Source organism: Macrobrachium rosenbergii, chromosome 17 (assembly GCF_040412425.1).
Source record: "Macrobrachium rosenbergii isolate ZJJX-2024 chromosome 17, ASM4041242v1, whole genome shotgun sequence".
NCBI classification, from domain to species: domain Eukaryota; kingdom Metazoa; phylum Arthropoda; class Malacostraca; order Decapoda; family Palaemonidae; genus Macrobrachium; species Macrobrachium rosenbergii.
This window is the reverse complement of record NC_089757.1, coordinates 20283682-20300113: the sequence shown is the minus strand read 5'-3', so window position 1 is coordinate 20300113 and position 16432 is coordinate 20283682. Positions and strand designations below refer to the sequence as shown.

Here is a 16432-nt window from a genome sequence, read left to right as displayed (position 1 = left end):
AGCGGGTCCTGCTGTACTTGTGAGAGGAGTACAGAGGAGCAGTCTCTTCTCTGTATCCTCGTAACTCATACTGGTGCAAGAATGGAGGTAAGATACACTCGCACACCTTACCATAAATTACAGGACGACATTGTGCAAGTGCATTTGCTAATATATGGTAGGTTTGTAATCTATATCAACCAGTCACTAATCCATTATACCCTAACCTTTGTTATGGCCATGCCCTCCAGAAAATGGGACGAAATGTCAATGGCCTACTGTGTTACTTTATTTTCTTGTACTTTTAAATCAATGAGCGAAAAAGAAAAATACCGGACTTTGTCCATATCCTTTATGAGTATCACCGATGATATGAATAGCGCTCAACTTCTGAATAATCTGTGTGCCACAGGAAAGGGAACAATAAGACAAATAGTAAAAGTGAATTACAAATTCAGCTCTGCTGACGCAAGCTAAACTTTACCGAACCTGATTATTATTGTTGTTATTGTTATTGTGAACAAATATTCTTCGTCGGATCAATAAACCCAAATGTGTAAAAGAAAATAATAGAGTAAAGATTAGGTTAGTGCAAAATTAAAGATTAATGACCGTATTTACAAAGAATCATGATTTTTGCTCCTCGTAAACTACGTGTGGTTTTTAAATTTTTGTTGATTCAGTATTGCGGTGAGTGACATCTTGTGCTGGCGGAATTAATTAATATAAAAATAAGTAAAAATGCGCCGAAGTTTCTTTGGCTCAATAAACTTCGGGGCAATCGAGTTTTCTGTACAGCGTATAATACTGTATGAAGCTCTGAGCCGCGGTCCATGAGACTTTCAGCCACGGCCTATGAAACTCTCAGCCGCGGCCCATGAAACTTTCAGCCACGGCCCTGTGGTGGCCTGTCTTGTTGGAACCTATAGCCGTGCCGGACGTACGATCATGGCTAACTTTAACCTTCAATAAAATAAAAACTGTTGAGGCTAGAGGGCTGCAATTTAGTATATTTGATGATTGGAGGATGGATGATCAACATACCAATTTGCAGCCCTCTTGCCTCAGTAGTTTTTAAGATCTGAGGGCGGACAGCGAAAGTGCGGACGGACAGACAACTAGCCATCTCAATAGTTTTATTTTACAGAAAACTAATAAGAAACCAGCATTCCCTTCCGTGATGTAATTTCTCAAATTTATTGTTTGGAACTTTGATTAAGGGGAAAATGTTGGTTACGTGCGCTTTAGAATGTCAGACTCTGAATTAGTTATAGTAATTATGTTTGAATCAGATAAAACTTATCATTTTTCGTATTCTTCTGGAACGAGCAGATGCAGTGGTCTTGATTATCTTTAAGGGAAAATCATCGCGATTTCAAACGTGACTGATTACTCTTTCTCGCTTAGCGATAAAACGCTTCACAACAATGTTTTCCTTTTCGCATGTAACAGTTTTAATACGTCCATAAATATTTCATTTTACGTTCGTTCTTTTCCTTCCACAGTTTTTTTTTTCTTATTAAACAAAACACTCGTGATTTATGACGTAAATGGCCGTTATAGTTCTGAGAAAAGTACCGGTATTTTGTGTATTAACTGCTATTTTTGGTTCTATTATTCTTGTTGAGAGGGTACTTAAAAATATGTTTTTTTTTTTCAGCGGTGAATTTTCAGTGAATTTAAGCGGGAAACTTTATTCACGTTATTCAGGTTTGTGTTCATGATTTTTTTCAGCCATCTCTGGATGCACTGAAGGCGTTCCTTTTATGTTATGGCATGCATTATTATTATTATTATTATTATTATTATTATTATTATTATTATTATTATTATTATTATTATTATTATTATTATTATATGTAGGCTGTTTTCATGTCTACCATGGCGATCATTGTTCCCTGTCATAAAATATTCCCAGTTATTATTATTATTATTATTATTATTATTATTATTATTATTATTATTATTATTATTATTATTATTATTATTATTATTATTATTGTTATTATTTTATGTCGGTTATTTTCATGTCTACCGTGAAGGTCATTGCTTATTTGTTTCATCACAAAACATTTTCCATTATTATTAATATTATTGTTATTATAATTATGGCTACCGTGAAGGTCATTGCGTCCTTGTTGTATAATAAAACATTTTCCATTATTATTATTATTATTATTATTATTATTATTATTATTATTATTATTATTATTATTATTATTATTATGTCAGTGATTCTCTTGATTGAATCATAGAACATTTCCTATTATTATTATTATTATTATTATTATTATTATTATTATTATTAGCTATCAGCCATTTCCCCTGAAGAAGGATTGGCTCAAGAAAGGAATACCTTTCCGATTCTAAGCAACAAAGAATGAGCAAACTAGCCTTATGCCTTGTCAACGTATGGCCTCCATGTGGGAAAAATATAAACCCACGCTCCTTATGGTAACTTTCTTTTAGTCCTGCGCGTTCTAGATCAGCCCCCGTCCGCGTGTCACTGGAGTCTGGATGATCTAAAGCGGACAACTGTCTAAATATAGAGCAGCCCCAACATTATGTACGTTGAACGTAAGGCCAGAGGTGTTTTGAATATTTCATTATACTGTAGATACTTTGAATATTTCATAGTCGCTGCCATTATTATTATTATTATTATTATTATTATTATTATTATTATTATTAATAATAAAAATAATAATAGAATTATTATTATTATTATTATTATTATTATTATTATTATTATTATATTTATTATTATTGTTGCTTTTATTGTTGTTCTTGGTGTTTTATTGATGAATTGATTATTTCATATTAAATAGTAGAGAAACTGAAGTACTTTTGGCTGTCTAATTCCATAAATGAAAAAATAATTTAATATTTAACTAAAAAGACAATATTTAACCAGAGAGAGAGAGAGAGAGAGAGAGAGAGAGAGAGAGAGAGAGAGAGAGAGTAGTAAGGAATATGGATTAATCGTCACAATCCATGCCTGTACGCATAAAAATGATTTTTTTTTTTTTCATGTTAGATTAACTGAATATTTTTAGACTGTCTATGAGAGACAACTGCAGCGCAAAAGTTCAGACTTCCTTTTGTGCTATTTTCGATAATTGTTTTGCAGTTTAGCCACTTCAGTCAATTAAATGTTTCATTCTTTCCAGCGTTCGCATGTAGGAGCTATTTTTATCGCCTTTCATCTCCCCGAACAAAAGAGGGTTTAAAGCCTCTTCTGTTCTCTCTCTTTATCTCTCACTCTCTTTTTGTACAAACGTACACACACACACACACACACACACACACACACACACATATATATATATATATATATATATATATATATATATATATATATATATATATATATATATATGTGTGTGTGTGTGTGTGTATGTGTGTGTGTGTGTGTGTGTGTGTGTGTTGTGTGTGTGTGTGTGTGTGTGTGTAGTATGTGAACATTTCACCTCAACATCTTCAATTGCTTACATTACATTCTACGTCCGCACTTTTATTCTATAAAAGGAGTGTCGGCTCAAAAATCCCCTCATACTTTCCCACCCTGGATTTCATAGATACTAATTCATTTCCCTTACTAGCTTCGTTCTTTACTTGCTCTATCATTTAGTTATTATGCCTTCATTCAAGGACAAGAAATTATTTTTAAAATTATGAATTTGTTTATTTTTGTTAATTTATTTATTATATATATTGTAATTATTTATTTATTATATTTATAATTTGTAATATATTACTTTGATTATATCTGTCTATATTTATTTATTTTGTATTAGTTCGTCTACAGTACATTGTATTATATATATATATATATATATATATATATATATATATATATATATATATATATATATAAAATATAGTGTAGATGAACTGTTATACTATAAGTATATATAGAGAAATATAATTGAAATAATATATTTTAAATTATAAGTAAAAAATAAATATTCAATACATATATAATAAATAAACAATAAAAATAAATAAACAAGTTCATAATAAATTTCCTCTACATTCCCCTCCTAACACTTCCGAATTATATATGCTTGTATATATATATACTTATACATAATTTGGAAGTGTCAGGAGGGGAAAGTAGAAGAAGGCCTGAGAGTGCTGAGCAGGTGGGATTTAAGAGGGATAGATTTAAGCTTTCATATTTACTAAAGCATTCATTATGTATTTATGTATTCTTACTTATTTATTTATTTAGTGTATATTTTGTAATTTAGTTCTTCCTTATGTACATACTCATTAAGTATTTATTATTGTTATTTACTTATATGTTTACTTATTTGTTATATTTGTTCATTTATTCCGTGCAAGATAGAGGTGCATGGCGCAGTGAGTAAGAAGGCTTTGCGCACTGCTGATGAGCCTTATGTGTAATTGTATGGGGCAGCTAATGCAGTGAAAGTTTCCGGAGATGGTTAATGCTAGGTTACACACACACACACACACACACACACACACACACACACACGCATGACTAATGTCTGAGTAATCTTCTCATTGCACAGGTGTTCGATACTGTATGGAAACAAGTGTTTTATACATGTATTGGGACGACCACACAACATTTTACATACGGTATTTTATTTGTTATTTCCATCAATATTTTACGATATTTTTCTTCTCATGATTCTACTTACGTACGTTTAACATGTGGACACCTATATTGTAGTTATCGTCTCTCTCTCTCTCTCTCTCTCTCTCTCTCTCTCTCTCTCTCTCTCTCTCTCTCTCTCTCTTGATGACAACAAATAGTTTTCGTTTTGTCCCAGTCATTTGTTTCTTACCATTTCTCTTTTTCCTCCAAATAGTTTCAAGTTGGGAAATTGCGTAATTAATTATTATTGAGTTCAACCATCAATTTTAAAAGGGGGCAAATGTGGAATTTGCAGTTTTAAGAGAATTGATAAGACGGGTTTCTCTCATCCTTGTTTGCATTTTATGAGGGAGAGAGAAGTGGAGGAGTCTTATATTTTACTTTGAACAGTTATAACATAAACCCATGTTGACTGGCTTGGAGATGAAGGTTAAAAGCATGTTATTACTATAGAAAGAATGCATATATATATATATATATATATATATATATATATATATATATATATATATATATATATATATATATATATATATATATATATATATATATATATATATATATATATATATATATATATTATATATCTATTATTACTATCTAGAGTTCATATTGGATTATTTCAGGCGGAGGCCTTTTTCCTAGAACGCCTGAAACTATTAACCAACTTTACAATGTATCATTAGGGTTCTCCAGATATGATTGTGTATCATACTTTGTCACGATGTCGAGTGTCTCATAAGCAGAGTATCACTTCAGATTTAATGTGCATCAAAAAGAGGTCGAGGAATTATTCTAACTCATGATTTTATTAAATTAAAGCTGTCAAACCAAGCTCTGGGCACTTCTCAGCGCTTGAGAGTAAAAAGAGGGGGTAGAGGGAGTAGGAGTGGTTGGACAGCAATAGAAAGCGATCCAGATTAGGTATAAAGATCTCTGGAGGAAAACCCCACAGTTGCATTAAGAAGTAATAAAGAGGTAGGACAATAAGATTGAGGAAAGAAAATGGGAATGGAAGTAAAGTAAACGGCTAAAAAGTTGATGCAGCTACGGGCCAAAGAGACTCAGCAAACATCCTTTAGTAATGTCTGCAGTGCGCCACGTGAGGTGCAGTGACGGCACTACCCTTCTATAGGGGAGGAGTTATTTTGGAAGCCTGAGTGCAGTTTCTAGCTGCTTCACTTTACTAAATTTTCGTTACTTCTCAATGTGTCGGTGTGGCGTTAATGATATTATTAAAATGCGTACAACAACTAGGAATGATATTAACAACGCTACTTAATTTTTATAATAATAATTATCGTTTTTATATGGATGCCCTTGACAAAAAATGTACTTCTCATGAAAGCACGAAGAATTTACCCACTTCATTCACCCTTTTATGCCATTATCTCAGAGTGACAGACAGAACCCCTAATTTTCTAAGGTATGCTGGCATTGCAATGATAACGGCCACCAACGCTGAGAGAGAGAGAGAGAGAGAGTGAGAGAGAGAGAGAGAGAGAGAGAGAGAGAGAGAGAGAGAGAGAAAGTTAAGTATACCTTAGTTTTATCAGACCACTGAGCTGATTAACAGCTCTCCTAGGGCTGGCCCGAAGGAGTAGACTTTATTTTACGTGGCTAAGAACCAATTGGTTACTTAGCAACAGGACCTACAGCTTATTGTGGAATCCGAACCACATTATAGCGAGAAGTGAATTTAGAGAGAGAGAGAGAGAGAGAGAGAGAGAGATGGGAAGTATGTCTGCGATACCGATCAGGAGTTAATACTTTCCCCACCAAACTTCTGGCCGCGACTAATAAGCAGTTACGACCGAACGAGGATAATTATTGTAGTGTTTGTTTTAAGGTTTTGGGTTTACCCGCAAGAGAAACACCAACACTAAACCATTTGATAGTTGGCTGTCGTAAGTGCAAGTGTGCGTCTTTTTCGTTACGGGAATTCGGTTGTAGTGATTATTAAGTATATAAAGTACTAATGTAAGTAGTAGTTTTTTGTTTGTTGTAGCGTCAGTTGATCGAGTTTTACTTAAAACTACTAACAGCTGTTTGTGCCGTCATAAACGATTTACGTTGTACTCGCTTTGCAATAAAAATTGTCATTCATTGACCGTACGATTTAGTCGAAGTGAAGTTCATTATAATTATAGTAGATCTAAGTAACAAATACACCGCGGGTGTTTATCGAGAAATGGCAGTTTCTTATAGCATTTTGGTTGCTTATTTACATTTTAACGTAATTTTTGGGGGGTCGGCTGTAATTAACCCATGAAGTCCATCCAACAAGGGGTTTCCATACGCGATCACAAGACAGAGCGCGGCTACGTCTGTTTCGAACTGTTCATATCCCGTCCGGCAAGTGCAATAGCTTGTTAACGTATGCGAAGGGATTCCTTTTGGCCGACAACAAACAAATGCACCGCCAGTGTCAGAAGCCCTAAAAGTGTAGAAAAAACCAGTTTCCCAGGTATTGCACTTGCCGGACGGTATATGAACCGTTCGAAACAGACGTAGCCGTGCTCTGTCTCGAGAAGATCGCGTATGGAAACCCCTTGTTGGATGGACTTCAGAGGTTAATTACAGCCGACCCCCCAAAAATAACGTTAAATTGTAAATAAGCAACCAAAATACTATAAGAAACTGCCATTTCTCGCTAAATACCCGCCGTATATCTATTACTTAGAAATACCGTTTTATTCTGAGCCCAAAGAAAGGCCATGTTGCGATTAGGAAACTTATCTTTACGACCTTTGTGCCGGCAATCGTTTGTGATACCGCACTCCAGTCCTTAGGGGAAGAAATTGATATAGCTACCTACACATATATTTGTATTGGTTTTATTCATAAGAGGTCATATTTAGGAGCGAATAAGAAGGTACCCCACACTTTCAGAGCTAGCTTCTAAAAAAAAAAAGTGCCCTTTCAGAGCAGAAGTCATTTTGGCCAAGCTACTGGTTTGTGCAGTCATTTTTGTTGAGCTTCTGGTTTGTGCTAAGTCATTTTTGCAAAGCTACAGGTTTGTGCATAGTCATTTTGGCCAAGTTACTGTTTCAGCTGCAGTTGTTTGAGCCAGGCCACTACTCCTACTGTTTTGTCTGTAGTAATTTCAGCATGATACTGGCTCATCCACAGTCATTTTTGCTATTCTACGAGCTCCTTGTTCTCCTCATAATACCAGCATGTTCCGAACAGGCTGCCAGTTCATCATGTTTGACAGGAATTGGTTCATCATTCACGATTGCCTACTAATTAGTCCTAAGTTGTTTTGAACTTACTAGTGGGTTGTTGTATTGGCCAGACCACCAGTTTGTCCATAGGTGCTTCGCCTTAAATCTCTAGCCGAGATTTTGTGTGAAGAGGGTTTACTTGAGATCCTTTTGGCCTTCTGAAAAGAAATTAGGGGTTTAAATGACATTTAAAGAATAATTTTTTAATTAGTTGTCTTTTTTAAATGTGGTCCTTTGTACATTTATTGCAATGAATAGCACTCTGTGGCCTCTCTGAAACCAGCACTGGGCCATATGGCCCATATTTCATGCATACTTCATGGCTAGGCCACTTGTTCGACATCATCGTTTTGGTCAGTGGTCTTTACTGATGAAACACGAAGTCCTTGGACTTCTGGAAATGACACAGGTTGTAAATTCAAGAGATGAAAAATAATGAGTAATTAGGGTGAAGTCTGAGTACCCCAGATATTTCAGAGCTACCATTACCAGTACTTCTAATTATTATATGCATGATTAGCTAAAAGTATCCTTGCTACTATTTATTGCCGTTTGGTCTTCTCAATTCTTCTTATACTGTAATCTTCTTTTCATCGGCGTGTAGTTTGTGTATCAAGCTTCTTAAGGACATATAAAGTTTTCCTGTTGTCTTAGTTTTATTACCTCGGACGTTTCGACAGGCGTGCTCTGGCAGTCATTTACAAAGGTAGTCTGCTTGTCGAAACGTCAGAGGTAATAAAACTAAGACAACAGGAAAACTTTATGTCCTTAAGAAACTTGATACGAGGTATGTTCAATAAGTAATGAGAAAATGTCAGGCGAGACACTAAATATGATTTGATCAAAATACTACTTCATGGTGAAGTACACATACATATATGACAAACTGGCAACTTTCTATATTTGTAGGTCTGAATGCAGCGGTGAACCTGGTGGAACCAGTCTGATTCGGTTTGCTGATCTGTGAACGCTTGTCAAAATGAAGGGAAACATGGAGCAACGTTACGCCATCAAATTTTGTGTTAAACTTAAGAAAATCAAACAAGAAGCTTATGGAATGTTAAAGGAGGCCTATGGGGATGAACAGATGAGCCAAAGCAAGTTTCTATGGGTGGTTTAACAGCTTTTCTGACGGAAATGAACAGGTTGAGAATGAACCCAGATCTGGAGCACCGAAAAGTGCACGCAGTGAGGAAAACATTGAGGAAGTGCAAAGGTTAGCGATGCAAGACCGTCGAATATCTGTGAGGATGCTATCTGAAGCTGTTGGTATTAGTATTGGCACAGAAGAGACAGTTCTGACCGAAGATCTGAAGCTCCACAAAGTCTGTGCCAAGTTCGTGCCAAAGATCCTCTCCGACGACCAGAGGCAGTTTCGTGTGGAATGTTGCACAGGGGAATGAAAGTGGTACAACAACCACCCTACAGCCCTGACCTAGCCCCTTGCGACTTCTTCCTGTTCCCACGCATGAAAGACAGCCTCAGGGGAACCAGATTCCAGTCAACAGAGGAGCTGAAAGAGGCATCGGAAAGTTACCTGAAGGGACTACTGAAAAAGGACTTTGAGGACGTCTTCCAGGATTGGGAGAGACGCATGCAGAAGTGTGTAGCTGCGAGAGGCAATAATTTTGAAGGAGACAAAGTTGTGTAAGCTTATGATAATAAATAGTGTCTCTCCTGACATTTTTTCATTACTTACTGAACATACCTCGTAAACCACCTACATGCTGATGAAAAGATGATGTTTAGAAGAATAGAGAAGACTATATAAATTGAATAATAATAATAATAATAATAATAATAATAATAATAATAATAATAATAATAATAATAATAATAATAATAATAATAATAATAATGATAATAATAATATTAATAATAGGACGCAGTTTTACAGGCTATACCTATCTTAATTATCAATGATCAGTTTGTTTGCAAAGATCTGGTCACTGAAATTTATTCATTATTATTTTCTAATAATGACATATATTCAGCGTTATTTTCATTTTGTTTTGAACATTTTGAAATCTATATTGTTCAGCTTATACATTATACAATAATTTTGTTCTTTCCTTTTTAACAGTAACACGTTAAAGGTTAATATTCAAATTCACGAGAAGTCTTGGCTTTTTCCATGATGTTTTTTTTTATTAGGAAGGTAATGCTAATTATGTGCTTTTCCTCCCCTTTTTGTTCAAATGGATATTCTGTTGGGTGGAAATTTCCTTTACAATCCGAAGACCCTTCCGGCTTGTTCTTTATAGATGTTCACTCATTTTTTGTAAAAATATTATTGATAATAAAATGCATTCAAGCATTATGCCACTGCTTTTTGTGCTTTTAAAATTGCGTCTGGTAGTATAAATTTAACTGAATAGTAATCATACTTACTGCGTTTTTAATTACCTGGTATGTGATTGCATCATTACTTTCACATTAAATCAGGCCTCTCTCTCTCTCTCTCTCTCTCTCTCTCTCTCTCTCTCTCTCTCTCTCTCTCTCTCTCTCTCTCTCTCTCTGTGAAATGATTTTGTAACTCACCCTCTCTATCTAGGAAATGATTTTGTAATAAGAATTTTTCTCTGGTGGCAATTGAAGGTTTATTTCCCTTTGAATATTGACGAGCTCAAAAAAATCCACCCGCACACCCAACTAGAGGCGCAGTCATTATTAAAACTTTTTCTTTCCCCTTTCAGATTCGGTGCCCTTTACACGCTAATGGCCGAGGGGATATTTCCCTAATGAGCTTGTTGTGGTAATTACCCGCTGACGTTGCAGAGGAGGTAAGTGGAGCCAAACATCAAATTGTTATTGTGAATAATGGAATGTTCTTCGTGGCTCGTCCCTTGTTGCTTTGACTTGGCTGCGAGTGATGTCGCTACAAACATCAAAAGCTTCAAGCTTTCCTCACGTTTCCTCCACGTTCCAGTTTGACCATTGTCGTTACGGTCGTGGTTTGTTGTATGGGTCATATATTGTCTTGGTGTTGTTATTTTTATCAGGTGTAAATACGACAAAAAGTAACGGTGAATTTGCGGTGATATTTCTTTACTAAAGAATGCATTGTACGATAGACTGACAAGGGCTGTAACTCACATTCCTTTTACAGCCTATTGAGAATCCATTCTTCGCTGTATTTTAATGTAAGGGTAGGTATTTGATAGAAACAGTTACCACATGAAAAACTATAGGCAAAAGCGATTTCTAGTCTTCCTTTTTCAAGATATGCCTAGACTCTTTCAAATAAGGAATAGATTACCGAATACTGAGAATGGCACACTGCTGAAATACTGAAGTTACACATTCAAGATACAAGACACTGTTCTATAGAATGTAGAAAACTACTTAATTTGTTCCTCGAATCGTGACGTGCGAACCATTTCACTTTGAACCCACGTCACACATAAAAAAAGTTTGATATTTTTACTGCCATGGGGTATTGACATTTTTGGCAATCAGAAAAATTTAAAACCTAACTATAGTTTTCCCCGTTTTTTTCCTCGAATGGTGATGGCGCTTATGGAATTTAGATTTCCGTAACTAACAGCAGTATTGTGTTGCGTATTGAGATTTTATTTTTTCCGACGCGTGTCCTTCCCAGTTCGAAATCTCTCGAGTGTCCATTCCAGTGAAAATGATAAATTATAATTTTCCATGGTATTTTTTCTTGGAATTTATAATTTGATGTATTTCTCCAGTAACATGTTAATAAGATGGACTAGTGTAGATAATTGCAGAAGTATACCTTAGTTTTACCAGACCACTGAGCTGATTAACAGCTCTCCTAGGGCTGGCCCGAAGGATTAGACTTATTTTACGTGGCTAAGAACCAATTGGTTACTGGACTAGCAGCGTGAACGGACCTACAGCTTATTGTGGAATCCGAACCACATTATAGCGAGAAATGAATTTCTATCACCAGAAATAAATTCTTCTAACTCGTCATCAGCCGGCCGCGGGAATTGAACTCCGGCCCATCGTGTGACAGTCTGAAGCTCAACCGACTCGGCCAACAAAGGGGTAGATAATTGCAGAAGTGTGAAATAGTTGATAAGATGGACTAGCGTAGATACTTGCAGAAGGGTGAAATAGTTGATAAGATGGACTAGCGTAGATACTTGCAGAAGGGTGAAATAGTTGATAAGATGGACTAGCGTGAAATAGTTGGCAAGATGGACCAGTGCAGATACTTGCAGAAGGGTGAAATAGTTGATAAGATGGACTAGCGTAGATACTTGCAGAAGGGTGAAATAGTTGATAAGATGGACTAGCGTAGATACTTGCAGAAGGGTGAAATAGTTGATAAGATGGACTAGCGTAGATACTTGCAGAAGGGTGAAATAGTTCATATGATGGACTAGCGTAGATACTTGCAGAAGGGTGAAATAGTTGAAAATACGGACTAGTGTAGATACTTGCAGAAGGATGAAATAGTTAAGATGTAGATACTTGCAGAAGGGTGAAATAGTTAAGATGTAGATGCTTGCAGAAGGGTGAAATAGTTAAGATGTAGATACTTGCAGAAGGGTGAAATAGTTGAGATGTAGATACTTGCAGAAGGGTGAAATAGTTAAGATGTAGATGCTTGCAGAAGGGTGAAATAGTTAAGATGTAGATACTTGCAGAAGGATGAAATACTCGTGCATTTATATGAATAATGAAAATTCGTGTTGAAATGAAGCTGCTTAACAGCGTTATAATTTTGGTTTCTTCGTAAGATTTTTTTTGCGTATATTACGTTTGCTCCTACATTATGTTACTCGTCATATTCTTGTTTTCCCTTTACACACGTGGGACATTTTATATGTGATATCCATCTAGTTTTCCCTTGACGAACATTTCAGTTCATTTATGGTTAATGAAGTGTTAATTTGGTTTTGTTTTGATAATTATTAAATGACATGAATTTGTCTGTCTGTCGTGAAGAATTTCTTCTTATTGCTGATATAGAAGGGGTAATGAAGTGTTTTTTTTTTCTTGCAATGAGCCTACAGAGGCCCAGGAGGACTTTAACTTTAACTTAATTATTTAATGATGGGAATTTGTCTGTCTGTATGTCTCTCTGAACGATTTTTTTCTGTCTGTCGTAAAGAATTCATTCTTATTTCCGGTATAAAAGATTGCATTGTACTCTTATTTTAGGATAGAGTACCATCTGCTGGAATGCTCATATGCGTATGATTTATGAATGTGCCGTTATAGCATGCATTCGTATAGCGAGGAAGCTGGATTCTTCGGGAACGACCGCAAGAATTGTAGCAAGGCCGGGTGACGTTTGTGATAAATCTGTAGGAAACTTTGAAAGTATTTTTCTCCTTGGAAGAGGCATAAGAAGAAGCATACATCAATCAAATGCCTGGCATCAGACAGTCATATAGATAGACAACCACCATTTTTGCGGTATTTCTGCGTATTGCTCCTTGATAGAGTTGGAATTTCATCCTTTGAGGATTGTACTGCAAGTAGACACTGTATAAAGTGCTTTACTTGTAGGGATATGTTTGTGGCATTATAGGAATTCATTTAATTTTGTATAACAGCTTACATATTCAGCTAGTAGTTCTTGCGAGTTTTGAATAATAAGCCATGCAGTCAGACGCATAATCAGTTCAACTTTGTGTTTCTACTTAACCCGTTAAACCATGATTAGGCGAATTAAATAGTCCCAAGCTTTGCACACCATTTAGAATAACCTTGAGCAACAAGAACATTTAATCGTGACTCAGGCTGTCCTTGACGAAGCATAAAAATGCTTGTAAAACCTGCACGCACCAGGATAACCCTCAGGAAACAAACACAAACAAAAATGCCTCGGAACTGACTGTCCATGACCTAACTAACCTTGAACTGCTTGTCTGGAAGCTGTCACGTAAGCTGAGCCTGTTCAAGCAACATGGTAAAGGATTTTATCATTGGGTGTCGTTTATATCACAGTGTTTTATTCATTGGTAAAATCATAGATTATTGGGCAGTCTATCTGCACGGAATGTTTTATTAAAGGGGCTGTGAACTTGCACATTTTTTATCTCTCGTTCTTAAATTACGCGGTTTGAAGGTCTGCGGGTTTATCCACATGTAATATTTTTCAGTCACACTTGAATATAGGATGAAAATAATTGATCGGCTATATGTCATTTTAAATTGTCGAAAGATTTCTTTTATCGGTTGTATATTATGATTTTTTTTACTGCACACCAATGATAGATCGGGATCGATTTGTAGAATTTGTGCGTTATATCAACTCCAAAGTTTCATGTAAACTAACCCATATATTGGAGATATTACTTCGTTATGTTGAATATACAGTATATATTATATATATAAATAAATGAATAAAAATATATTACTTCATTATTTTGAATATATATATTTATATACTGTATATATATAACTTCGTTATTTTGAATATATATATATATATATATATATATATATATATATATATATATATATATATATATATATATATATACATATATGCATATATATACATATATATAATATATATTCAAAATATAGAAGTAATATATTTATTCATTTATATGTGTGTATGCGTGTGTATTTAGGTGTATATATATGTATATACACACCTAAATACACACGCACACCCACATGTATATATGTGTACGTATAGAAATATATTGCATATGCATACATTTACATGATTGCTGGATTTTCAAAAACAAAAAGCTCTGGGCTTGTATTTGTACACAGTGCAAATAATGATTAAGTAAAGTAATGCAACGTCTTCTCCGGTCCTCGTTAAGAATGCATGTTTGGATGAACCTGCTATTAGTCAAGATTCCACTTGGTGTTGTGAACTGGGAGGCGGGTTACATTAGAGTGAAATATTTACTTAATTACGCTTGTTAATGGAAGTATGAAGACAAATATCTCTCTGAATTAGGACCAGATGGTTGCGTCTCTCCGGTTTTTGTCGGTGACAATGTCTTTCGCTGCTCTCGGGGTCCTGGGTGTATACAGTACATGCTTGTTCACTTAATCTTGGTAAGGCTATATATATATATATATATATATATATATATATATATATATATATATATATATATATATTTATATACACATATATATATATTTATATACATATGTATAAATATATATATATATATATATATATATATATATATATATATACATGTAATATGTGTATATATATGTATATATGTGTATATATATATTTATATATGTATATATATATATATATATATATATATAAATTTAAGTATATATGTATTTATAAATATAATGTATATATAAATATACTTTTAAGTATATATATATATGTATATATATATATATATATATATATATATATATATATATATATATATATATATATATATATGTGTGTGTGTGTGTGTGTGTGTGTGTGTGTGTGTGTGTGTGTGTGTGTGCTGGTGGAGCTCATGCAAGAAATAAAGCAATTGGTGTGGCTGGTCTTTCTTATCTGGTGTTAGAGTTGCCACAAGCGGAGCCCATAAGGTGGAACAGTCTTGAAAGAGGGTACCTCACATTCAAGATACAGGCTCACACGAAAGTGATTACAGCCGCACCATCCCCTAACTCTGGTGTTAAATGAAACTTTTCAGTTTCAAGAAAACAAAATTTATGTTACCTGTCATTGGCTTCACAATGTTTTAAAAGCACCACACGTACGCGTGCGCACACACGCAGGATGCCCTCAGAGCTGGATTTTCAGATTATTTTGGAATCTTAATATATTAGGTTGATGTAGAGATCTAGAAAATCCCAAGGGCTTCACAATAACAGCTAGTCTCCATGCTTTACAATTCCCTCAACACACGAAATAATAAAAACGATAAACTAAACTAACACTGCTTCAAAAATGAAGTTTATGAAAGAACACAATTAATCACACAAGTACACTTATTGACAATCTTAGAAATGAATCTTCAGGCGAATAGAATTTAAAGTAAGATGAAATCTGTATGAAATTGCAGAAATCATGCACAAATTCATTTATGAGCAGCTAGTGGAATGAAGCTTAATGCAAATGAGATTTTCTCAAATAATAAAAACCCGGTGCAAGACTTAAAATATGGTCACCAAAGCAAATGGCACAGATATTATGAATGCCCAGAATATTAAAATTAGGCTAAGCACACGCTAACGAACTCAGACGCTTGCTTAGTAATCATACCAGTTAATAAAATAAATAGAACATATACAATACAAAGCAGGATAACGTTAGAGTGTAGGAATAAAGAACAGTAAATTACAGTAGAGCACTTCATTCCAATTAAATACATATACCTTAGTTTGGGCTTTATTATGTGCTGATATTCAGTTTCCAGTCTTTAGTTCTTATAAAAGCATTAGCAGTTCATTGTAAGGTACAATGATATCCACAAAAATGGAATAGAAACATTTACATTCAGCGTAATACAGTTAATAACCATGAATAATAGTATGGAAATATTGTTAGGTACGACTTGATAAAACTATATCATCTGAGAACTCGAATAATATGCCCCAAGCTTTTCTCTGCTTATAAATGTTCATTTTGAGTAAAATAGATTTTTCTTTGCATTGCTTTTAAGTAAAATTAATTTTC

At 34.6% G+C, this 16432-nt stretch overlaps 1 protein-coding gene across 2 annotated transcripts in view; it reads left to right on the top strand.

The window, feature by feature from the left end:
- LOC136847768 (uncharacterized) overlaps positions 1-16432 on the top strand; it is a 340583-nt gene that overhangs the window by 118958 nt on the left and 205193 nt on the right. For both annotated transcript variants that reach the window (XR_010855832.1, XR_010855831.1), the window contains one exon: positions 10533-10619. The gene's annotated coding sequence lies outside the window, so the exon portion shown is untranslated. The remainder of the gene's footprint in view (positions 1-10532; positions 10620-16432) is intronic.